Here is a 25,610-nt window from a genome sequence, read left to right as displayed (position 1 = left end):
CAGTTGCTCTTGAAAAAAGCCAGTCCCCTTTTCCCACAATAGGCTCTTGGATAGCTCAGGGACAGACAGAAAAACACTGCTTGATTCACACTACTTGTCCCAGTGGCTGGAGGTGGGATGCTGTTGTGCATCACTCACAAAGTGCTGGGGATCCCTTGAATGCTGGGGTCAACTTGTGTCCAAGGCAAGACAAGGCCTGCAGTGTTGGGTGTTGTTCCATAGATCTCCTACCTGGTTCATGCAGCCAAGAAGCAGCCAGAAGTCAGCACAGCTGCAGCATTAGATGAGCAATTCCATGAATGATTCCTTTCCAATATCCCAGCGCAGCAGGCAGTGAAGAGGAGAAGAAGCAAGTCTTGCTGTTATCTTTACACAGCAGCAACAGTTGAGTGAGTTTTAGTGAGGATTTTCTTGCTAGTCACAACTCTTAGACATTAAAAACACTTCTGCATTTCAGAACTCAGAAGTCTGTCTGCTGGCACCAGCGGTGTCCTCCTTTCTGAAATGGAAATATTCAGACGTGTGGGCACAGAGATCGGATGGAAAGAACAGGGCAGCTCCCACTAAAAACACCATTAAGTGGGAAAAACTAAAGTGAAGAGGCCCTCTCAAAGAAGGGACATTTGTCTGAGATGGAAGGCCCAACTATTTGTTTTTCTTTAAAAGGAAAAATATTCATAGCTCTGCATTCATTACAAAAATCATATGCACCAGCAGCAGAAAGTCTAACGCCTTAAACATGACCTCATTGCTGCACCTCCCCTGCATGCCATTTTAGCAGACTTTTTTTTTTTTTTTTTCCCCAAATCCAACTGCACACCGTTATGGAGCCACATTCCAAGATTTAAGATTTTAAAACTAGAAGTCTTTAACCCCACTGTCTGCAAAAACACCCTGCCAAAAAAAATGGCACAGCATGAAAAACGAAGTCTACCCTGTTAAGCAGCTTGTTCCAGGAGTGACGCACAGCACAACACACTGTGCCTGTCTGTAGGACCCGAACCAGATGCAGGGGATGTGAGGTGTGCTCCCATTTCAACACAGCATGTTTCAAGTCGTTGCAAATTAGCTCAGGGTTGCTGTACATCAGCCCAAGGAAGAGGCCAAGGGCATATCAACAACAGAATGTGCACTCACTTGCTGGAGATGCAAGCTTGCTAGAAGGCAGCATAATGTCCTGCCTTAAAGAACACCTTTGTGAAAAGGAAAACCAAGGCACATAATGCTTAACTGATTTCCCATGCAGACAGATGAAATGAGACTTCATCAGCCAAGCAGAGGCATAGCTGAACAGTGGGCCACAGATAAACCATGCCATGTAGGTCAGTACACAAACCTACGAGAGCCTTCCTGTTTGTCTGTGCCGCTGTATCTAATGCCCAAGCCTGCTTACTGATGGAGGTGTATTTCCTGTGGGATGCTCCTTATGTTCTGGACTGCTCCCTCCAGCTTTCATGTAAAAAACAAGGCACAGCTTCAGCAGAGGAAGTAAGGACTGAGCATTTCAGCTCCCAGTACCTGACTGGCGCAACTGCTGGTTTATGGCATTTTCCACTTCAAAAAAAAAGTAAGTTTCTTCTGGCTAACAGAGCATCATCTTTCCTAAGACAGATGGCTGTTATGAGAGAAGGGAAAGAGGTGAAACAAGGACAAGCTTTGATCAGTTAACTCTGAATTCCCTAGTTCTGCTGCTCTGCTCAATACATAGCCTCAGTTTTCTGCAGGGCTAAAAACAGGAGGAAGCTTGTAACAGAAAACAAGAAAACCATTTGGGGAAATTCTCACCATCCACAGTCTGCTCCACAACAGCCTGTCAGTGCCTGTTATTATTTTCATGAGAGTTTTGTTTACGAAAGAGCTACACTCTTTGAAGTCCAAAAGCAAAACACTGTGGTGGATCACAAAATATTAATCATGTTGCTGATCGCACAGTGTTTGGGTTGGGTTAGTAACCTGCTGTCAGAAAAAATAAGTTTGCTCACAGTCAGGTTTATGAACGTTTTAGCAACGTTAGCCTCCTCCTTCAAGCAAGCTGCCCAGAAGCTTCCCAGACCTGCCTCCCCCCCCCCCGCCACATTTCCTGGCTGCTGTGGTTAAAGAGATCTCTGTAACACGTGCTTTGACAAACACTCTGGCAAGTAGGGCTGCTTCAACCTGTGGTAGGGCTTCTCCATCCCTGCTGACAGGCACTACAGTGCTGCTCTACCTTCCTTTCCCTGTGGGTCAAACACCTTAGTAAATGAAGATTTCCCAGTTGGCTAAGAGTATCACTGGGAGCCTGCTCCAGGATCACAAGGACACCAGGCTTCTGATTGCAGAGGTCTGGCAGTCACTTTCCTTGAAGCATAACATCTGTGATCTTTTGTCCATACTCTGTTCCTCCAGCAGAGGAAGGGCAGATCCATGTCAAACCTCAACGCTATGAGCAAACTTTGGTTCTGTGTTGCCACAAGGTTCTTCAATGGCATGAAAGAAATAAAAAATTCCTTGCATTTGCAGCAAGAGATGGAGAAGTCTGCAGTGACTTTGGTTTCAAGAGGAACACAGTGTTTCCCAAGCCAATGCGTGTAGCAGCCCCAGAGATTGTGGCTCAGGAGGTGAGCCTGGTTCCTAATCCCAGCCCCTGTTGGCAAGCAGTTATGCTGACACGTCCTGTGCCTGTTCTCAGAAGCAAAGATCTCCCACTCAAACATGCTGCACTGCTCATTCCAGGTGGGAAAGGAGGAAAACAGGTACTAGAGGATGGACAGCAAGCCATGATGGCAAGCAATTTACTAGCCAAGCAGAAGACAGTCATAGTCTTGTGCACGTCCTTTCAGCTGCTTCACTGGCACTACTTCATTCAGTGAGGTGACCAACAGAGGCTTGCACGTCTCCAGCCAGAGATCTACTGTCTCCCATCTGAAACACCACTCAACCTTCCTCCTCAAAGATTTAAAGATGCAAAAAAACCCCATCACTGTAAGGATTGCATAATGGCAACCCCTGCTTATCAGAAGACCTGGAGCACAGGTGACTGCAGCCTGGTATCACTGAAGTAACATCACTCCCATTCTGCCCCAGGTGAAGAACTGCAAGCGCAGTGAACACAAACCTCATAGGAAACCATGAGGATATGTCAGTTCAGCTTTTTCACTACTGTCTGCATTTTCTATAGCAGAAGTCCCTTTGGCATAGCTTGTAGGTGCAGACCTGGTCGCTGCAAACACAGATCACTTGTCTGCTACCAACTCAAATGTGTCCAATGACAAACATGTAGCCTTAGCAGAGAGCTCTCAAGAACAAACCATAGGGACTATCTCAAAAAAAAAAAAAAAAGAAGAAGAAAAAAAAAAGAAAAAAAAGCCTTTGTATGACAAGTATAAAACCACCAGAAACGCAACCTGACCTGCAACCAAAAATGCCAATAATTGTCCCCAGACAAACACACCAGCTCCCCACTAACAGAGCAAAGTGGTGCATGTGTGCAGTCAGGCCTTCTGTTACGGGTGCCATGTGACTGCACAAAAACTGAGAAGTTCCCATCAGCCAGGAAGACAGCTATTTCCTTTGCATAGGGCCATCATCAATTAGTCACCTCAGTGCCAAGAAGCATTTGTCATATATAAAGGCTCTCTCGCAATACTCTCTTGACTGTATATCTTCTATATTGCCTGAATAATATCAGCTTCAACTGAAGACACTGAAGCTACTTTCCAGCATTTCTGTAGCACTTGTATGGCAACTGGCCCAGCACCAGAAGACAAGGCAGGCAGAGGGCTTTAAACATCACACTGGAAAGATAAAGCAAGATAAAAAGGTTCACCAAAAGCAGTCATCCAGTTTCTACTCTATGCATCTCCAATCCCTGTAACATAGCTCAGCACTGGGAAAATACAAGGCTTCTACCCATTTCCCTTGACCAATCACCTCAGCAGGAGCTCTCATCATCCATGGTAACTTGCACAGCTCTCCTCTGCCTGCAAAGTCAAAACTAAGTAACACCTCAAATATGCAAGAAGTAGGATTACGTGGAACACGCAAAGAAAATCTTTGCTGAGAAAAGACCAGAAAAAAACCCACAGTCAAGACAGAACTGTCCATCCCCCACTTCACAGTAAATAATTAAGCTGCCAAAAAACCACAGCGTTTACTGCAGAGCATGACGACTCTCCAGGCTTACTTTCCCCATCTGACAGCCTGCAGGAAGGCTGTACTGTCAATTCACTTGCACGCATTCTTATTTCCATCAAGCGATCTCAGGAAGTAGCACTCTTGCACTGGATCCTGTGAGTTGGGTTTTGGGTTGATTTTTATGCACGTGGTTGTCAGCTCTGGCAATCTGAAGAAACAGCTGATTATTTTATTACCACAGCATTTGGAAAACCAAAGCAAGTTCATCTGCAGCTTTCAGTACTTTTAACTGACTGATTAAGTGCCAAGAAGAGCCAACTTCTGTCCTCTTCTAGATGAGCCACAGAGACCGCACTGTTAGCAAGCACTACTCTCACTTCATTTTTAGCTGGAAAGACAGTGTAAAGGCTACACAGCCACAGAATTGAAAGGCAGATTAATTGCCTAATGTTTCAGTAGAGTGCAACGTGCGACAAAACTGCTTAGTAATAGGTATGGGGTCAAGCATGCACGTTTCCAATTTCTCTCTCTTTAGCATGTGTTCCACAACTCCTCCAGAAGAAAGTCAATGCAGTAAAGCACTGGAATACAGAAAATTCTACATTGACACAAGGAAGAACTTCAGTATGAGAGCGACAGAGCACAGGAATAGGCTGCCAACACAGGTTGTGGAGTCTCCTTCTCCAGAGATATTTAAGACTTGCCTGGATGCCTACCTGTGTGACCTGCTGCAGGGAACCTGCTTTAGCAGGAGGTGGGACTGGATGATCTCTACAGATCCCTTCCAACCCCTACAATTCCATGATTCTGTGAAAGTACAGGACATTTTTTCAATCAAGCCTGCAATTAATCAACTTCCTTCCTGATTAAAAGGTCGGTCCCACCCATCTCCAAAGCACCACAAAGCACTTGCCTAAAAGCAGGCTCCAAAGCAGAAAGGTCAAGTCAGGCAGTGTATCATCAGGAAATATTCAGCCCCGGGAATCACAAAAAAGCCATGTATGTGCTGAGGCACAAAACGAAACAACCTGAAGGAGTCACTGGTTTCATGCAAAGTATGTCAGGAATGAAGAATGTCTGTTCAATACTCAGCGAAACACAATCAGACAGCATAATAAAGGGTTACAAAGGGAAGAAGTCCTTCTTTGTGACATAAATTGAGCTGTGGCATATTCTGCTATTTAAATCAAATTATAGAAACCATCTGAAAAGTAACATGCAAATGGCTATAGAACAGTACTGCCAGCAGCTCTCACAGCCTGTGACACATCCTCCTCCTACTTCAGTTGTCTCTGGGCCAATGCTGCCCAAGATGGACACAGGCACATCGCCCCCACTTGAGTTACCATGCACTGCCACAATCACTTACCAAATCACTATGGAGTGGACAATGCCAGAAGGCTGTAAAAACCAGCGCACACACACACACACAGGGAATACAAAGACACCACTGTGTCATACCACTGAAGAAAGCTTTTTTTAAGCTACACTTCTTCTCTGGCAGTTGAAACACCAGGATCTTGACACTGGTTCCAAGCTGCTCCTCCACTTGATCAAGCAAGTGGCCACAGCGAATCCTGGCACCAGCGAGCCAGCCAGGCTGCTCCAGGGTGGTTGCTGGTGTTTTTTTCTTTCAACACAAACTCTCCTCACTAGCAGCAGAATTGTTCATGACAAAAGAAAGTTGATCAGCTCCACTTCAGAGGTGGTCTGTCAGAAGACAAACACAGTAAAGTCTGAGAAGTAGGTTAGTGTATCACACACGGGATATCTGCACCTCCATCAAATCAGAAGCAGATGCAACACCAGTAATGTAGAGCAGAGCAAAGAGAGCAAACAATCCTTGTCCCTGCAGAAGCCAACCATCCAAGACGAACGAGCAGGAACAAAATCTCTCTTTAAGTAGTGAAGAAGTTCATACGTTCTGTTTGAGGAGAGATAATAACCAGGGCTTCGTGCAGATCATTCAGTTTGTCCACCAAACCTTAGCTGCTTCACCAAGACACCTTGTTTGCCTCCTGCATCGATGTCAGATGTTGAGTGCATGCAGAAGAGGAAGCACCAGCTCACTGCTGTAGCTACTTTTCAAATGGGTTGACCAAACCTTCCTGTTCCTCTGCAGTTACCCTGCACTTCCCACTCCTGGTGCCTGCTTCAAGTGTCTGTGTGCACTGCAAGCAGCCAGGCACTCTCACATCAGGTTTCTCCAGTGCTTCCGAATACAAGGAACCATGAATAAAGACACTGCAATGATAAGCTTACTAAAATTTTACGAGGGCAAAAATATAGATGCTCTCACCAATTGCTGGTTAAATAAAAGCCTCTGAACTGACAAGTGCAGACAGTAAAAACTCGCGGTCAGGCACCTCTTGCCGCATGGAGATGGGAAGATAAATAGCAGGGCACAAACCTCTGGGGCTCACAGGGACAGTCTCAGAGCAAAACCCTTTGCAGCTGCAGCACCTGTCTCAGCAACTCTCCCTGTATACATGCAAAAAAAAAAAAAAGAACAGAACAGAAAAAACCAACCACCTTCTTTCTTCATGCCCTCATACTTGACATACCCAAACACTTCAAAGCACAACAAAACCATAATGCAATTCCCCCTGAAGTTCTGTCTGAAGGCAGGGGCCAGAAAGAGCCAGGCTGCATTGCTGTGAATGTCTGCACCCAGTGCTGTTGGAAAGGCACACACAAAAATGTGTCATCCTTCAGGGCAGACAAATCCCTTCACTTAGAACATTAAAACCAGGACATCCTGTCAATGGGGCCCGTTAATTCATGGTCCCCGAGCTGTGAGAAAATGTGAGCTGACAGCAGCATCAATACAAGCAGTCTGTCCTCACTTTTGTTCATGAGACTTTATGTGCTGGCAGTGCACCCCGCCAGCATACTGTACCTGCTCTTTACACACGGCATCCTGCCTCTTCAACATACAGCAAAAGAGCACTTCTCATGTCTTCCCCTGCCTTGTACCAGCTTCTGGCAGCAAGGGAAACAAGAACCAATAGGCCTCCTCCTGTTATATCAGCATCCTTAACCCATGAATACAGACTATGTAATATACCAATAAAAACACTAATCTAATTCTTGTCACTAAAAGCTGGTTGTCACAGGAGCCCAGACAGATAGATAAGCTGCTCCACAGCAACAAGCAGCTAGCTCAGTGCTTGCTGCAGCCAAGGTGATTTCTCATTTATATCTATACCAGTTAATCAGTTTCCTTTAGGAACCATGAAGACTACAGGACAGGTGGAATCCTGCCTTGTGCCAGGCTTTCAAGCACAGCATTAACTGAATGGAGCCCAAAGGAAAGCATCCCAGAACCAGGGCTCATACTGTACCATGATGTACAACAACAGGGAGCTCGCTGGTGCAGAGCCTTATCACAGAGCAGCCGTGCTCCACTGCACCATGCAAACCCGAAATGGAGGCAAACACTGGGACCAAGTTCCCTTCCTACCTGTTGTACTTCTTTTTGCACTGAAATTGCCCAAGAGAACAGAAGTGAAGCTGCTCTGGAGAGGTTTAGCAAAAGTCAAAGCATGCCTTGCTATACCTCAGCTTAGCACCTTCTGTCACTCATTACCAAGCCTGCTTTTGCCTAGGGTTACATTGCAGGAACATCTGCATCACGTCTTGGACAGCTGTGCAGACTATGAAACTCCTGCCATCTCAAAACTGCAGGTCTGTGGCCAAAGTAGCAAACTTCTGGAGGTCTCTGATGGCTTGTTTTTTCCTCCCTCATCTCTATCGGTTCATCTGAATAGCAAGCATTTCCTTTGTTAGTTTTGGTTTCTGTTTTGTATGGGGGGGCATTCCTGTCTGCTTACTTCTTCTGAGTTGCTTTTCACAAAAAAAGCCCAGCTCCAGGCTGCAGCATAACCTGTTAATTTAGGACAGCTGCAGACTGCTCTTCTTCGTCTGCTAATACTGGCTGTTTTTCTCCTCTTCAATTCCAGGATAGGCAAATAGCTCAGCCTCTGGGGAAGACGCAGCACTTTGTCTCAAGTCAAGCAGAGCATTTGTAAGTGCAGAGCTTGCAAAACACATACCTGTGAGTCACCCAGACCCCATTGCTGACCTCCAACATCTGTTCTACTGCCTGGCGACTGGCTTCCTGAAGCAAGAAGGCTGGCAGCTCCTTGGCTCTCCTCAGCATAAAAAATCTCTCAAAACCTCAAAGCACCTAATACTCATTATCTCACTGCTATGCAACCAAAGAGAATGCAGACACCAGCCTTATCACACGCTGAAGTGGCACAGTTCCTGACTGCCAGGAGAGCATATCCCAGCCACAACCACACAGCATGTGATGGCGTCTGGCCTCACCATTCCTCAAGGCAAACTCACGCTCACACATGCTCGAGGTCCTACCTGTCAGCAGAGCCTTTTGGATTAGAATTTGTTCTTTTCGTATTTCAACGCTCATTTTTGAGGCCAGATCAAGAGGACTGCTTTGCAACATTTTTGCATTTATCTGTTTTGATAAAAGAGGCAGGTTTGGCATGCATTTTTTCAGATGTCTACTTTGCAATGCACACAACCAAAGAATTAATGTGCTCTGGACAAAGCCACACAAGAGTGAGGCAGTTCAGCCAGCTGCATTTTTGAAGACTCTTTGTAGTTACCTGAGGCAGAACCGAGCACACAAATAAATCAAGAAAGTAGTTGTTATTTTCATAAATCATAATTCTAGACTTTGAAGGAAAATGCAACTGAAATCAATCAGAAGGACTGACCTATCTTTTGTAGGGTCCCATTTGCCACTTAAAGGAGAAGACTGCCCAATCTGAAGATCAGTGCAACTTGAAGCAAGCACTGTGAGTTCCAAGGTTAGTCCAATACTTTGGATAGTCCTTCATTATTTGTTAATAACATGGAACCTACAAACACCATTACTTGTTATGCCTACAGACACCATTTTACTCAGGTAAAAATTCACAGTGTGTATCTTGCATGGCATTCCTACCATACTGTTACACAAGCCATATTTTCACACATACAACTATAAGGAAAGCATTAGGGATCTAACTTCAAATTAGTAACATCACCTGTCTCCTTACACCTCATCTTTGCTTCTTCTGCAGTCTTACTAGGGAGAGCAATAGGAACACTATGCAACTTCACAGCATGCCAGTATGGAAGGACAAAATCAAAGCAACTCGAAGGTCTAGGAGCCAGTCCAGCTATGCTAGCATACCCTGACCTCAACATTTACTTTTAGAAATGATCTCTCTCAATGCAAACTGTAAACATTTACCCAGGAGAGCTTCTTGACTAGGGTAGAGGATAGGATAGCAATAGGTAGAAGAACCAAAAAGAGAAACCACTGCATCACTGAGATGACTCCTACTCATCTCTTCTTGGATGTCTGAAGAGCATCTCCAATTTTGGTGGCAGAAAAAGGGAGAAATGGCATTTTCATTCAGAAAAACATAACTACTAAAGGTACCTGGAGGTTCAAGATACGGGGTAAATGGGGCGCTGAGTTACATGGCTCAGCAGGCATGGTGGTGATGAGCTGACAGTAATTATATATAATATGAATATGACCACCTAAATGATGCTGCAGAGACATGGTTAGGTTTTTCATTAAATTATTCCCTCATTTAGCCCCCTCATAAAGCCTTCTAAAGGCTCAACATCAGTACTTTTGTTTAGTATCTGAAAGAAGACAAAGAAACAGACACAGCAACCTTAAGAGAAGCAAAGTTAAATAAAGACAGAAAAGGCACTTTTTCTACAGAAATAAAAGTCATTACCGTGCTTGGAGTACCACTGCAGCTTTACATAAGCAAACACTGCATAATTTTGAAGAAAAATAATCTCTTTCCACTGCTATCACCAAGCTTCTCAGAGGGCTGAAGGGCTGAAGATGTAACCTCCCAGGCTCTAAGCATGCAAACTACAGCTGCCCCTCCACGAGGCCTAGCCAAGGAAGAGCATCCCCAAAAGAACCCAGAAAAGTTTTAATCGCTATTAAAAGCACACAAGTTTGCAGTTTTAAACACGTGAACTCGGAAAAGATAGTCTGAGATTGCTCCTCTCATGTGGTTTCTGTAATGGCGTCTTCATTATAGTACAAAGGGAAGAAACTAATTCATTCAACATGCATATGGCCTTCAGTTACTTAATCAAAACATTTCTCTATGACTGTTTAAGTAGTTATATTGCACTGTTTTGACTAGAAGACGCGCCACTGGTTTCTCACATGTGGATTTTATTGCAAAATTCTGGTGCGGCTCTGGAAAAAAAGCTAATTCAAAGGATAGATGAGAACAGTGACTTGAAAAGAGGCCTGCATGTGTCCCACCAACCTCCTCCTGCCCCACACACCCTTTTAATGCTTTTTTCCCCTCTATCTTAATGGGAGAGGAAACCTACAATGATTCAATATTTCACGTCTCGGTGAGAAACAGTGCTATGAGAGTCATGTCACAGCAATACATCAGCTAAACAAAAGAAGGAAAAAAGAAAAAACAACCCAACCCTTCCTTCATTGAAAAACCACATTACTGGCCTTTCACTGCCTGCAGCAAAACACTGTAGAAACGCTCATGTGCACAATCCTAAGCTTTAGCACTGCTGCAAACAAATGTGAATTAGTGAGTCCCAAAAACCCCAGCAATCCTGCCAGTGACTCCAGTGAGCACTGCTTTTCTGCACCAGCAGCTGCTTCTGTCTCCCACCAGAAGTGTAAATGCACATTCCTGTACAAAGGGAGCTCCAGCTCCAGGAGCATCCGTGCCACCAGATGTTCCACATGCACACAGGAGCCTACAAGGACATTATCTGCCAAAGCACATCCAACACAGGTTAGATAGAGAGGCGAAGTACCAGGCTGCAGAGCTCAACCCCAGGGAGTGGGGGAGCCCTCATCCCTGGAGGTATCCAGGAGATGAGTGGACAAGGCACTCAGTGACATGGCTCAGTGAGGGGATTTGGTAGTCAGGTTGATGGCTGGACTTGATGATCTTTTCCAGCCTAGATAATTCAATGATTTTAAGAAGCTAATGCTCAGGAAACCTACCTCCTGAATATCAGATCACAAAGCTGCTAACACTGCAAAGTCACAGAACTCATCCAGCAGCTGTGCAGGTATAAGTGACTTGCTATAGCAATGAGATCAACGCTCACAAGCAGACACATCTCAGGAGACAGCATAACTACGCCACAGACACAACCTACCCAGGCTGACTGAGCCCAAAGCCCTTCACCAATACTCAGAACTCAAAGTGGGGTAGGGGACACACGGCCCCACCCCCCAAAAACCCCCACCAAACAATGCTCACTTTTCAGTTGCTGTTCACTTGGAATTAGGGAAGCGAACCCAAGTCTTTGCACAGCCAGAAGATCACACTCCAAACAAACCACAAGCGATGTGCAGATATACATCATGCTAACACAGGGCCCAGCTTCTGGGAACAAAGAGAGAAAATATCCTCAAACAAAGAGAGAAAGAAAATATCCTCATCACCAAGCAATGTCAGGCCTGGTAAATCCATACACACACAGATACTAATAATAACCTGTTATTTCTGGAGAGAATTGGGGGGAAAAAATAGTTGCTGGGCTGCAAGAGAACAGATTTAACACATGGGATGCTATTCAGAAACCTGGAGAAGCAGAGTTCACTACACAGTCAGAAACCTCAAGTTTCAACAAAAGCCAATTCCGTCTAGCTTACGCAGTCCTGCTTAAAGCTGAATTTAGCATGATCTTAAGGAAAACTCTAAAAACAAACAAACAAACAAAAAAAAAAAACAACACAAAAAAGCCACAAGAACCATGCTTTCAGACACTCAAATGCAAGCACTACAAAAAACAATTCTTCTGCCTGGTACTTCAAATACAAGACATTCTGTAAGAGGAAATATTGCTCCCATGAATCTGCAAAGTGACTCTGAGGACTACAGACACATTCAGGAGTTCTGTGGTTGAAATAAAAAAAGAAAAAAAGGAAAAAAGCTCATTTATTTAGAAGACAATGCTGCTGTTGGGAGGGGAGGGGAAATGCCCACAATAGCTTTGGGAAGCACTGCCCAAAACCCTCAGGAAAGAAAGCAAAATGAAAACACACTTTCAGAAATCTGGGATGACCGGTGCTTAGAAGCAACACAAAAGCACTGCAGCAGTTGCATGATAGGACTGAAGGCTGAAAAAGACAATTGCTGTACTAGAGCTGTCTATTCTGGCTGCCCGGCATTTGCCCATTTCCACCCGCCTGTAGGTTTTGGAGCCTCCTGGTACCCGACAAGGGGGCTTGGCAGCTCTGGGCACTGCCTGCTCCCTACAATGCTCCCAGCCCCGTGCAGGACAAGCCACCCTGTCCCTCGAGGCTGTCTCTGCTTAGCACCGTGCTGGAGAGACAGCAAGCAGTGAATGGCTGATTGTCAGGGCAAGGAGGAGAGTCCAAGGCGATACGGCAAACGCACGTGCAACGCCCCGAGTTCAGCTGGCAAACCCCTTCTCACAAGGCCACAGCTGCTTTTGCAACAGCTGGGAGAGAAAAACAAAGAGGAGCAAGCTGGTACTGCCTCAGCACGCTGCTGCTTGTGCAAGGGCAGGGCGTAGGGCTCCCAGCATCCCGTTACTCAACACTGCCAGCCTGCCAGGAGCTTGCTGTCGTAGTCATCTCCTGTTTTCACATACCTGCATGAGGCTGTATTCACAGCATCCCCATCCCCAGGTGTCCCTTTCTGTGCGGGAAGACAAGAAGCCAGGCGTGTGGGATACATGCAGGGCTGAGGAGAAGAGTGAACAAACTTCTCATCCTCCCATTACTTACAGAATTTTTGTATCTACTGGATTGTCTGCTTCCTCCACAGATATCTCATTAAAAAATTCCCACTGCAGGAGACAGACAGCAGAGGCTTCCCTTAAATCACAGTGAAGTCCAACCACAGTCGTGACTTAATTCCAGCTCTCCTCCATAACTAAAAAGCCAGGAAAATGCAAGACCAAAGCTCCGTCACAAACAGAAAAGTTCTTGGGGACTGTGCCATCCATACCATCTCAGATCCCACTGAGTGATCCAAGCAAGTGGCTTTGGTTTCATAAATCACCAGCACACCAAGCCCAAGCAACATTACCACTCCCCTCCCTTTGCCTTCAGCTGCAATAAGAGCCATTCTGTACCCCACAGACCTCAAAATAATTCCTATTCTTTAACAATTCAGCAATTCCTTTGAGAGCTATTTATGATAAAGAAAAACCTTATCAGATGAGAGCAGCAAAGCTCTGAAGCTAAGCGCTAGCATTCATCTCGAAGTGGCACCACTCAGACGTTATCAGGCAAGGAGCAAAACACAGCCAGAATGAGTCTTCATCTTAAATGAAAGCTGTATCTTTTTATCTGAGAAAAACAAACAACTTCACTACATAGAGACTCAGCCAAAGAGGGAAAAGGCAACAGAAATCCTTATGAATTGATAAAATACTCGACAGCCTGTTGCATTTCTAGCTTAGATAGAAAAACAAACAAACAAACGTAGCAGAATATCCTTAGTGTTTGATTTCTCTCTAATTCTAGGACATGGTTTTTGGCAGTAAGCCTGGTTTGCACCTGAGGGTAATGCAAAAAGGAACATAAAAACCCAACCCGAATGACAACTGAAGAGCAGCCATCTGCGTGGGCTTTTCTTTCCAAACCAAACTCGGAGTGAAGAGGGTTTTCCAGAGAGCCAGCCAAGGAAAGAGAAACTTAATAAAGAGACTCAGTGGGATCTGAATGGAGAGCTTGCTTCATGCAAATACCAGGGCGAAGGCTTTATTCTCCCTGCCTGCCACCAGCAGCCCTCCCAGACGTGCCTTTTCTTCCAGCAAAAGCTGCTGGAAAGAGCGCTCTGTTTGGAAAGCAGATGTGCAGAACAGACGTGGCTAGCTCGTGGGTCAAGTGCCTGCTGTGCTTTTCACTCCAGGTCACCAAAATGCTGCCCACACAACGGGTCGCCTTGCTGCAAATACAAACGGGCTGCCTTCCTCACAGCCCAGGTCTTACCACGGGAGTAACGTGTGCAGGGCATGTTGTAATCCTATAGCAGAGCAGACAAACCTGAGTCACCCCACGGGATGTAGCAATTTAGACAGCCACCAAACAACTGCTTTCAGAGAGGGCTACATGAGATCTTTTGCATGTGAAAGCAAATTCAAACACACTTAAATTTGTGCTGTCATGGTTACGGAGGGCTGGCTAACCACAGACTGCTATGCACCCACGGAACAGACCCGCATGTCACAACTGCTCTAAACAGAGTTTGTAAAAGCTGTGATCTGAGCCTTGTGAAAGCCAGCTATGTCCTTCACTGCACAGTAACCCAGATACAGCCTTCCCACTGCTGCAAGCACACATGCACACCTCCAGCTCCAAGTCTGCCCACATACATGGCTGCTCCTTGCCTGCCTGACTATAGATTACCGTACAAACGGAGCTCTTGGCCTCCTCAAAACTCATAAAATTTACAAAAAAAATAAGAGGAATTCAGGCTACAACAAATTGATCACCATCCTGCAGTGCTTACAGCTCCACGCCCCCAGCAAGATCAGGAAACTCCCCCACAGTTGACAGGGAAAGGACCATTTAACCCAGCAGAGACAAGGATGAGGGCGGCCAGAGATTTAGAAGATAGAGGGTTGTTTGTTTTTTTTTTGCTCTTCCCATTCAGGTGGGCTGTGACACATTTCCTGACAGCATAATTAGGCTGTTCAGTCTCTATCCAGCTCCTTCTAGAGCAGCTCCACTACTGTCTCTGGAGACAGCGTATCACTTCAGATGGAATCACTTCAGATGTATCCCTGGCCCAACCTGGTACGGCTGTCTTCACCTTATCTTATCCAGCAGATTACAATATATGCCCACATACTTCAAGCATGGAGCAACAGCATCAGCAAAAATTCACTGATAGGAGAAATATTTTCCTAACAGAGTACTCGAAGCAGGAGGTGGACATCTCCTCCAAGCACTCAGCAACTGGAATGAAACATTCTGAGCTTTCTCCTAAGGCTCAGAAGGAGAGCTGACCCAGGGATGCCCTGAGATTCTTGTTCATTTTATAACAAGCCGATGGTAAAAGAAAATTGAGCTGAATATTCACGTGCCTAAGGCCATTTAAAGTGGAGACTTACTTTCCTAATGTAGAAGGTTTTCCCAGCCTTCTGAGGGCAGGAGACAGAAAGAAAAAGAAATGCTTTTCAGTGAAAGCACCAGTAAGACAGGAGTTCCCCCAAAGTAATTAGCAGTACGAGAGGAAAAACTAACATCAACTTTCCCTGAGGGAAAGCTTCACATTTATGAAATCTATATATCCAAAGGTCACTGAAGTTCACAGAATCCACTGCTACATTAGATCGTTGTTAATTGCAGCAGCTTTTCCAGACCTCAGAGAAAACTATCCCCAGGACCATTTCTTTCCTTCATTTGGCTTTTCGGTTAAGCACAGGAACTAAACAGAACAGGAAACTATAGGCACAGCCACCGTGTCTACAAGAGGCTGTTTCCATGCACTGGGGGCATGGGGCAGAGCACTGCAGCGGCACCAGGGCCCAAATGGACACACACGCACCCTTCTTCATCAGGCAACACATCCTGCATCTCATGCCAATGGACAACTTGAAAATAGGTTTGCAGTGAGCAAGTCCGCAGGGAACCAGAGAGAACTGAGTAACTAACACAATCCTAATTTGCCAACTGATACAGATGGCTTTCAACAGGAAGGTGATAACATGTCTTAGGAAAACATAAGCCCTCCCAGAGAGAAAAGGGTCATTTTGGCACTGAATTTTTCCGAACGTTCTCAGAAAACTCAGCAGGAAATGGAAGAATGGAAACATTCTCTCTCTGCATAAATTCTTATATCAGGTTAGATTAGATTTATGCCCCCAGGAAGGATTACTGCTCTAGGCAGTTAGTGGATGCTCCTACTTCAGTTCTCATGGTGCCTTTCTCCCAGTGACTGAAACACCACTAAGAAATTTCATCCCTAATTCCCCCATAAAGACACAGCTCTGTTACCTGCAGGCCACACTGCTCAGCAGAGCAGAGAAGCAGCAAAATATACCCAACTCTGACCAAATACATTCCAGTGCTATTTCCCCTCTTTCTTCTGCTTTCTAAACATGCAGAAGCAAATTGAAACTCAGACATTTCTCTCTGTTTTCCTAATGGAACTTCAGCAAGCCTGCTGTGCAATTGTCTGCAAGGGGCTATGGAAAACAAAAAAGGGCAAAGCAAACCACAGGGGTTAACCTGCAGGGCAACGACTTCAGTAGAAACAGCCAAAAACAAATCATTTGTAGGCACACACGTGAAGCCAAGGCTTATTTGTCAGAGGAGGAAGTATCAAAGGCTTTGAACATAGCCATCAACCTCCTGTGTCATCCGCAGCAGTCCCGTGTTTGCAGCATTACAGCTGTAACTGTAATGACAAAGCCTCTGCAAAAGGAGTGGTACAAACATCAGGGAAGATGGAAGAATAAAAGGTGACTGCATCTCTGAAAGGCAGTTTTTCACGTGACAAGCCTGGAATAGTTACGGGCAGTTGGTGAAAGAAATGAGACACACGAAGACATTTGTCCTGGAGCAGCAGCTGGGCAGGAGAGAAAGGGACAGCTGCAGCACTGCCTCAGGAAACTCCCCCACAGGACTCTATTCACTCCAGTGCCTGACAGAGGTACTGAAACACAGTAGTGATGAAGCCCATCCGTATTAGGACAAAGTTTGACTCTCAGCATGCCTGCAGTGGCTCCTACCACAAGCACACCCTGCTTTGTCTCTGGTGACCGATGCTGTTTATCAACTAGCTTCTTCTGAGCTGACAGAAGACACCTTCCTGTGGGCAGACATCACATCTAAAATGTTCCAGGAAAGCAGAAGCCCATCCATTCACTGTCACTTCACTTCTGTGGCAGACAGTTAGAGAAAAGCCTACAACTATGTACGTAACCAAACCCCAGCCACCAAACTTGCCTGGCATGTGAGCTTGCCAGCCCCTATACCCATCCACTGCCTGCTCAGCAACTCAACTGCACATCTCAGCAATCTCAACTGAAATTAACCATCCTTACGCTCTCAAAACAGCATCTCAAGCTATTTTTTTCATATCAGCATTTAGTTTTATCACTCACTAATATGACATTTCCTCTCTCCTCCCCACCCTTCCCCCGTGTATTCAGTGGAATTGCTTCTTCTGCAAATCACATTGCAATTGCTGAACCTTTGCTGATTAGATGGGGAAAGCCGTGTCTGAAAACAAACCAAATGGCAGTAAACAGACTCCTATGCAGTAAGATGAAATACTGGATAATGCATGCAACAGCCCTAACAAAAGAACAGTCAGTCTCCAGATTTGCATCAGAATCTCATCAAGCTCAGCAGATAGCATCTGCAATTACAATAACCTGCGACATCCTGCAAAAAAAAAAAAGAAAGAAAAAAAAAAGGAAAAAAAAAAGGAAGAGGGGAGAGGTAGGGTCGAACACACTTTGGTAAATCAAGTTTCCATCTGTTTTCTCAGCATTTCAAGCCCTTTTGAATCCTGGGCACACTTTCTTCCTCATCCCAAAGTTAGATTTGTTTATTGTTACTTCCTAGTTTAAGCATCACTTCTACACAGCTGGAAGGTTATTCTGTCTTGTCCCATGCACCATTGCTGTCTGTCCCAACAAGAAGCCAGACTAGCCCACGTGCCTCCATCTACCCTCAGAAAAGGATGCAAGGATGAGAAGTGCCCCCAGGCAGCACATGCCTCCGAGAACCAAGCTGCTGAAGGACAAGGACAGCAAACTGTTCCCTACATGGGCACTACGGGAGGCAAAATCCCATTACAGGAAATCCACTTTGATATTTCAGGTGTGGAAGAAAATGAATTTTGCTTTTTGTCACTAGCAGTCTGGGGCACAGATTCAGCATCACCTCCTATAGATGCACCTCAGGCAGCCTGCTAGCAAACAGAGGCCATGCTTTCCTTTGCTGTTGCCATTTCTTTAGGTTCCTGCCTTTAAATAGAGATCCTCTAAGCTATAACCTTAAGAAATGGAAAGTAAACCTAGAAGGCTAGCACAGGAAGTGCACAACTGCCTCTGTCACCAGCTCAGAAGCAGAGAGCATGTCTTACTGCAGGGTGCGAGTAGTCCCGGTAAATACCAGGAATGAGCTGGAAGCAGCTCCGCCCTAACTCCTACTCCTCCAGTGCATTGCTGCACCACCCAGACAAGCCTGGATGAACCAGGTTTTCAAGAAAGATTGGCTCCCATAATTAATCCACTTATTTTTCAAGGGAGCAAGAAAGCTTCATGCATACAGTTAAGGATCATGTCCTCCCATGGCCAATTTACCACTCCTCAGACCTCCCTGAATGACCACAACAGCAATATATTCCACCTGGGTCCCCACAGCTGCACACATGCCTCTGGCTAGCTGTGACCCAATTACAGTTACTGAAAAGCAGCCCGTGAAACAGCCCTCATGGCAATGCAGTAATTGAAATCAAGGTGCAAGCAGACCTGCTGCTCACATACAGCCGGTGATTACTGACAGCATCTCGGCAATTAAAACCAACTCAAGCAACTCACATTGCCAAACAGTTTCAGAGACTGCATATGAGATTCTTCAATTGAAGCAATAAAAACACAATAGCTCAAAGAAGATGCACTAGGTAGCACTGGGCACAACTCCACTGCTTCTGACAGCAATCAGTGGCCAAGCAGATTAATAATTATCCAGGAAGGAATAAGCTGCTACAGGCTGTGCTGGCTGTAAGTACAGACATGTTAAGAAAACAGGAGCAGATTTGCTCATGTTGGGATATCAAGATGAAAGGCTGTCCACTCAGCGGCAATGGCATGTTTTCTAACAAGGTTGTCAGCAAAGCTCCTAAAGCAGTAACAGCAAACAGGTTGGATTTGGGAGAAATTCATAAAAGGATTTAAAAAAAAAAAAAAAAGAACAAAAGTCAATGCAGGTGGTCCTGCACAGGGCCAGACCCCACTGCTGGAAGAGTGCACATCCTCAGCACACCTTCATGCTTCTGACACCAAATACCAATCCTGCAAGAGTTGCACCCACGGTCACATACAGGAAGAGTGGTGAGCACTGCAAATGTACCTGTTCAGAGCACTGACTTCTCCAAGGATGCCGACTGTGAGCCAGAGCACGATCCTCACTGGCATGTGGGAGCTGGCAAATCCTGTGAATGTCAGAGAGTGTTAATTAGTGACAATAATAAGACATGACTGGTGAAAGGAAAGGAAACAAAGTCAAGCTCAGGAGAAAGTGATGGATGCTGGATCTCTGCATTGAACATATTCCAGCCTAGTTCTTGCCTACAGCTGAGGTACCGGACACAAGGAGCTTAAAGGACTTAACCAGAACCACAGAAGGAAGATGAAGTAAAAGGCGAGACTATCTGTCCCAAGGCAAGACTGTCTGCCCAGCAAAGCTTCCTCAGCAGGCAGTGCACTGAAATTAAGGTCTAAGTAGGGGAGCCAACAAGACTGATACGTTGAAAGAGTGGCTACTGCTAAACTCTCCCTGCTCCTTTCTGAGATCCTGTTGAAGATCTGCAGTACAGCACTTCTGCAATTCCTTCTGCTTTGTAAAGCAGATGAATTCCATCTAATATCAGAGCCACACTGCTTCTGCTTTACTCTTATTTTTCAACACGATGGTTTCATGATACAAATGGTTTGACAACTACCAGTTGTCTTACACAGCCTTTGTACCTGAGTCACACAAGACATCTAGCAGCACTGAGCAAAAGCAGTGACAGAAATCCACTCCACTGGCTGTGGAAACACCCAGCTGTATGTATTCAAAGTCCCCGCTGCACACCAAAGAAGAGACTTTAGAAAAATAGATGCTTTACAGGAAATGTTTCTAAGCAGCCACAAAGAGACATTTGTCTGGCCAGAAGGCTGCAGCAGAGGTCACCATGTAGAGTAACAGAGAAACATTTTTTGTTTTACTCTTTCCTGTTCTGAGGTAATTGTCTGGGGACAGCAATGAGTGTGGTGGCTGAACAACCATCCCGAAGCACCTTTTACCTGAGAGCAGATTAGAAGGTGGGGAAAGTAAGAAAACAGGAGCAGCAAAGCCACACAGGGAAAGCGAGGGTGGGACAAGAACTGTGAGCAGCTCTTTGGTCAGAGCACCAAAGCAGCAAGGGGGATGTACTGAGGCTCTAGCAACTGGATCAGCTCAAGGACATTTCATGTATTTCCTGCCAACTGAAGGACCTCACTACAACTGCAAGAAAACCTACTTGTGCAGCTCATCAGTTTACCTTGGACTGAGAAGAAGAGACTGACTTGTTTTCCCTTGTCTCTGCGAGTGACTCACGGATGTCAACCACAATATTATTTTTTTAAATCGAGAAAAAACGTAACCCATTCAACCCCCCTTTCTCTCCTTTCCCATTACAGAAGGACTGAAAGCATTTATAAGCATGAAAACAATGCTGAAGACCACAAGACACAGATGTTGAACTCAAGCCTCAAGCACAAATTTTCCATTACTGTTTATAATGCTCTCCCTGTCGCTTTACATTATCCCTCTAATAAGAACATAAGTTATTTATTCACGTTATATACCTCCAGGAGGGTCTTTGTTGTGTTTCTTTTGAAGTCACTAAGTGAACACCGTTCTGCAGTGGAACATAAAATCTCTACAAAGACAGAAATAATACAACACAAACCCAATCTGGCCAATAATCTTCAGCGACAGCTTATTTATACAATACAGAAATGCAGTTTTCCCCCAGCAAGGAAATTCCTGCCTTGGCTTCACATGGCTTACATCTGAAAGGAGCTGCATTAGCTTCATAGGGCTTTATCTGTGTCGGCACCAATTCGTTCCTGCACCAGAGCTCAGCCTGCTGCTAAGGAAAGCATCCAGCACTCCTGTGGAGGCAACCATTTCTCCTTTCCTCTTTCTCCATCCCGCTCCTCTAACAACTTTCTGGATGCAATTGCTACTATTGGATAACATTACAGGAACATTACTGGCAAAGTTCAAACCCATCTCCTACTGGTACTGTTGAACAAGACAAACAGAGATGGTTGCAGCTTCACTAAGTGCTGCTGCCTGCTGGATTTAATAAAACCCACATGCAGGTGACACGGCCTGCCATCCCAAAGCAAGCCCAACTCTCAGACAAAGCATTTTGTCCCACAGCAGGCAGAAACACTAACAACACTGCATGGTGCCAAGGACTCAACCATGTGCTGCATCCATACTGCAAGGCAGTCAAATTACAAGGCACAGGGGTAGAGGACCACCAAGCAATGCTGAGTGACCTACAAAGGGAGAGAATAAGGAATGAAGGATTTGCAAGCAAAGCAATAAGGCAGAGAAACAGCATGGCTTTGCACAACGGGTGGGCAGCAGCTGCTCTCTGCCACTTGATAGGCGTTGGCGATCCTGGTACACCTTTTCCAACCTAGATGAAGGCAGCTCTGGCTAAGAAGGCAGGCAAGGGGGCAGTGAGAAGACCCAGCAGCTCCAACTGGTCTGCCAATCCCCAGGACTGACCACACAGCTTTGCTAATTTCCCCATAAAGAGCACTCACTATTAAAGAAGCCTCACTTTTAAGACTAAATGGGGGTATGGGGTGTTTCCTGTCAGCACTGAGAAATCAAGAAGTTTTGTTTAAGAGGCTCATGGTAATTTTCTTCTCCTCTCCTACGGACTGCCGGTGATGATCTTACAACACCAGAATCTTTAAGCTCAAGCAAACAGCTCTGGACTTACCACAGATTACAGCAAGACTTAGTTTCTATGTGGTTTTTAACAGGAATGATGTGCAATCGCCTCCAATACAAGCACGTATGACTAACTCCTCGGGTATGGAAACATACCAAGAGAGATATCAAAAGTATTCAGGCTCCACAGCCCTCGGAACTTGAAAAGTCATCATCAGGGCAGCAATGTACTAGCAGTGAGCACCTAACATGACAGCTCTTCAGCCTGAGACGGGTCAGATAAATGTTTATAACAAGGCAAGCATGAAAATAAACCTACCCCTAGGCCTATGGCCAGAGAACAGGATGGCAGAATTTGTCCTGTTCCCTCCCAGAGAGGGGCTCTGCAGTGTATTTAAGCAGAGAAATACTCTGCTTGATACATTTGACAGAAATGTTTTATTTAAGAACTGAGCTTAACATCTTTCTGGGGGGAGAACTCCCCTGGGTTAATTGGGAAGCTGAATATTTTCAGCTGTTACTCTGCTGTCTCGCACCTCAAAGGAATCTACCAACTTCAAAGCCTCTCAGAAACGTTAACATACATTGCAGTCCTTACCCCTCCTTTGCAAGGAGAGAAATTGAAGTAGAAGCAGCTCAAACAAGACCACAGTGAAATCAGCACCCAGCCTCCCTGCAAAATATGGCTGCACTCAGTAGGCGGTGCTCACTCCCACTGATGCTATCCCATCCCACAGGACCTCCAACTCTTCCAGAACAGCCTTATCCATCTTCCAGAACCTCACAGAATTTATCAAGGTACCCCGAAGCATGCTTTTTTTCCCCACCACTCCCATGAAACTGAAAAAGCAGACCTTCCTTCATACACAGCAACTGTTCATGTTTGAGACAGGAGGGCCCAGCACTCAGGTTCCCCCTCACACCGCTGGGGCACAAATAACACAATTTCACTGTTCCAAAACACACAGCCCAGCCTTTTCCCTCCTTCTCGTCTCAGTTATCTACTTCACGCTTGTGAATCAAATGAACCACGGTTGCTGCCAACCAGAAATCATTCCAGAAAGAAGAAAATAAAGGGAAAGGATACCAATTCCTGGCAGGAGCAATTTGCCATCAGCTAAGCTGATATGAAGCACAGTCAGGGAAAGATGGCACAGTGGTACAACTGGAAATGTAGGTGAGGCTCTCAAGCTATGGCACAGCTCTGGGAAGAAGTAACCCGTCTTCACGTGCATCTCTGCACAGGGTAAGTCACTCAAAACCACTTTAACAGCTCCATTCACTGCTGAACATGCCCCGGCCACTCACTTTTCTGCAAACCCACTGGAAACAGCCTGGTGATGTCTGTAGATAGGGCTGATGTGTCCTAACAGTCACACACACTGCAGCTGTGTAAATCCTGTGGCTTAACGAAGAACAGCAGGACATATGGGTGGGTGTTTTCTTTTGCTGTGCATTTGCCATAGCTGAAGGGTGTTCTCAAAAGGTTTTCAGGAAAAGAGCAAGGCCAGACACCAGACATATGCCAGTGATCTAGCAAAAGCTCTTAAGGAAAGCAGACAGCAGCATGCTGATAATAAATACATACAGGTCTTTGCAGTTATCAAAGTTCAAAAACATCCAGATGTTTTCAGGGCTGTCACAGCCCCAAGTGCCAGGCTCTTGCCTCCAATGCCCCACAGCCCACTCTTCCTCCAGCTGGGTGGGTGGAGGCTTAGGGATCGAGGGCTGCAAGGACAGCAAGAGCAGAACTGGAAGAAGTAAAAGCCATGAAGCCATGCTACGTGGAGGGAGCTTATACATCTGTAGGCTTAGAAATGACAGTGTACCCAGAAGTATTATCTACCTACAACCATCCGTCTGAGCAACAGCTCTACCTAGCTCTCCTGCCCCTGGTTCTCAGAGACAAACGAAGCAGAGCTCATCTCTCCCTCCCTTTTTTTTTAAATTTTATTAAGGATTATGCAGCATTAGTCACACAGTTCCTGACATAGGCCTCCAGGCAAGTCTTGCTTCTGAGCCGGAAGCAATCTCATCTGCACCCTCACCCCAAAACCACCAGTTCTGCTGGCACCCAGCATGGACAGAAAAACACAGTTAAAACCCTTACGCTCAAGTCTCATCCTTCACAGAAACACCCAGTGCTGCTTCTCTACTTTATACGTTTGGGGTTTTCTTCCCCGAAAACAGCACAAGGCTTTGAGTTTCCATGGCATTCAAATCAATTAACCAGCCAAGCATCTCCAACCACCCTGTTCTCAGTTCTCCTGATAACTGTTACCATGTAGAGCACACGCACTCCCCAGAAACATCCCGAAGCATCTTTAACAAAGCCATAAATTTTATTGCAAAGCTCGAGCTTTTGCCTCAGCAGAAATTCATCTTACATCAGTTACAAGAAAACAAAACAACCAGACAAACCTGACTGATTAATTCAGGGCAGTTTTAACACAGCAGACATCAGCAGGCATTTTCAAGTCAGCTGCAACCTGCTGAAGCCACAGCCCTCATACTGGGCAGGACACTTTATCTCAAACAGCTCCCCTTTGCCCCTCTCAATTAAATGGGCTCACTGGCGGGTCTGACACACCTCAGAGCTGGCCATGAAGGAGCAGGGCTGGAGCCTGATAAGCAGCAGGACGATCCCTCCCTGAAAGGGGAGCAGCTGCAGGGGTTTTATCACAAAGCCACAGCACAAAGCTCCCAAGTTTGGATGGTTCTTGTCTGCCTATACTGAAGGAGAAGTTTTTGTTGCCACTAAGCTGAAAGCACAGCCTCAAGTCAAACAACTCCAATAGTCAAATCTTCCACAGTTTTCCAAAAGCCTCACTTGACATCCTCCCACTTTCCACCCCCACCCACTCGATCTCACCCCAAGCAGCCTCCACTGGGTCCCTTCACACATGAAGGCGTCAGCACGGAGCTGCCAGGTCACCTCTTGAGCTCCTCAGGGCTGAGCAAATGCAGCCAGAAGGTCTCCAGGCTCAGAAATAAGGGAGGACCCAGAGGAGCTGGCTCCCTGATGTCGCGACATGAATATCCAGTTGCTTGTAGTTTTTCAACACACATCATAGTAGAGCCCAGCCAGTGCTAAAATTCTAGCAGTCTCTAGTTTCAGCCCATCCACCAGGTCGGTTTGCAGTGCTACAGCAGTTGGAGCACAAAAGGAACTCAGTTCAAGGAAGCTAGGCAGAGACAGCACACATCGAGCCTGCTGTGGGACTGACACCTTAAGCTTAAGGCAGTCAAAAGGTGAGGCCACCAGGCTCCATTAGCTCAACCTCCAGATGTGGAGAGCAAACAGGAGAATGGGCTGGGAGTCTCTGGGAGGCCAATGGTGCCAGCACCAGCCCTTCTCCCAGGGAGCTGTGCGATGGGTTGGGACAGCAACAGCTCAGCGCTGGCACAGCCACTCAGGCAGTGATGTGGCAATGTGATGGGGATGCAGATGTGGCTCAAAAATACTTCAGTAAAGCACAGTGCCAGCACAGGGCCACCCCAGCTGTTGTTGCCTTGGCATAAGCAGTTGAGAGGTGATTTAACTGAGGACCAGGGACGTGAGAGCCACCAAGCAAATCAACACTGAGCTGCAGGTTTCCCTGTGAAACTCACGAGGCAAGTCAGCAAGCCAAGAAAATACCAATGCTTTGAAACAATTTTGGCAACTGTACCTGGTTAGCACTGCAATCGGCACCAGTAAGCACACGCAGAGCTTGTGACCTACTTCTAACTTTACCACCCACATTACATCCTCCCTGGTAAGTCACCTCTGTTCTGGCAGTGATGCTCTCACCACTGC

General features: G+C 45.8%; 1 protein-coding gene across 3 annotated transcripts in view; it reads right to left on the bottom strand.

Annotated features, from left to right (window-relative positions):
- Nucleotides 1-25,610, bottom strand: part of LOC122187242 (USP6 N-terminal-like protein) — a 66,592-nt gene that overhangs the window by 36,910 nt on the left and 4,072 nt on the right. For 2 of the 3 annotated variants that reach the window (XM_042884572.1, XM_042884569.1), the window contains exon 2: nucleotides 19,217-19,298. The gene's annotated coding sequence lies outside the window, so the exon portion shown is untranslated. Of the gene's footprint in view, nucleotides 1-231; nucleotides 500-19,216; nucleotides 19,299-25,610 lie in introns of all 3 variants that reach the window. The other variant, XM_042884571.1, reaches the window with a different exon arrangement.

The sequence above is a fragment of the Lagopus leucura genome, unplaced genomic scaffold (genome assembly GCF_019238085.1).
Source record: "Lagopus leucura isolate 7727_CA_CO unplaced genomic scaffold, USGS_WTPT01 Super-Scaffold_100044, whole genome shotgun sequence".
Lineage (NCBI taxonomy): Eukaryota > Metazoa > Chordata > Aves > Galliformes > Phasianidae > Lagopus > Lagopus leucura.
Note: the sequence above shows the minus strand (reverse complement) of the source record. Positions and strands in the feature narration are given on the sequence as shown.